The sequence below is a fragment of the Cynara cardunculus genome (genome assembly GCF_001531365.2).
Source record: "Cynara cardunculus var. scolymus isolate 2C chromosome LG 17, CcrdV1, whole genome shotgun sequence".
NCBI lineage: Eukaryota > Viridiplantae > Streptophyta > Magnoliopsida > Asterales > Asteraceae > Cynara > Cynara cardunculus.
The window spans coordinates 19,227,163-19,228,290 of NC_037544.1; positions in this window are offsets into that span (position 1 = coordinate 19,227,163).

Consider the following 1,128-nt stretch of genomic DNA (forward strand, 5'->3'; position numbering starts at 1 on the left):
CATTTCCCAAAATCACATGTATATATACACAAGTATTTGTATTTATACATCTATAAAGGGCGGGTTCCATTAAAAACCTTCTAACTCGGAAGAGGTCTTGGCCTTTGAACATTTTGAATTGAAGGATGAAAATTAAAAGAATTAGTAGTTAACTAAAAAGTAATTAGGGGCAAAGGAAATTCAATTCTAAAGCCATATTCATGCGCCTCTCTACCTCCTTATTTGTATTTTTCTTTTATTTACTTAATTTTTTACCTTATTAATATTATAATCAAACAAGTTATATTAAAAAATAAGTGTTTTATTCTCTTTGTTGATATTCATTTTCATATATGTTTTTTTTCTTTTTTAACTGATTTTTATGTGAAATGATGTATCTGTGTAATACTCATCCTGAATGTTTATGTGTGTTCATGTTTATTAAATAACTCTTCGATATGCATACATAAATATAATATTCATCATTAATATGCGTTTATAATTTGATGTTCATCAAGAATATTCATGTATGTTCACGTGTATATAAAAAACTTTACATTATTCATACATAAGTATGATATTCGTCATGAATATTTATGTATATTCACGTGTATACAACAACTGTCAAGTATTGATATATCAGTATGATATTCATCACGAATATATATTTTTATCATAATATTCATAATACATGTACATTGGGGGTAGTCATGGATTGAGTTGATTAGGTTGAAGATATTTGAACAACCTAACCCAATATTTGCAGTTTGAAAAATCTCAACCCAAACCAAAGTGCAACCCAACCCAAATCAATCTGTGCGGGTTGGTCAGGTTAGTCGGGTTGATACTTTGGTATATCAAAATATTCTCTTATGTTTGTTCCTTGATTATGTTGTTTTCTCTACTTATAATATCTTTTTCATCATTAATCATTTGGTACAACTTATCCATACTTCTTCTTAAGTATATCACGTTAAACTACTTTTCTCAATTTGCATATTTATGTCCACATTTACTGAACATATATATAAAGGAGTTATAGAGATGAATAAGAGATTGACAATATATGTATATTATGAGCGTACGTGATAGTGTAATTGTCTAATGTACATTTAATATTCACTTAACAATCATACTAAACACAAGAAA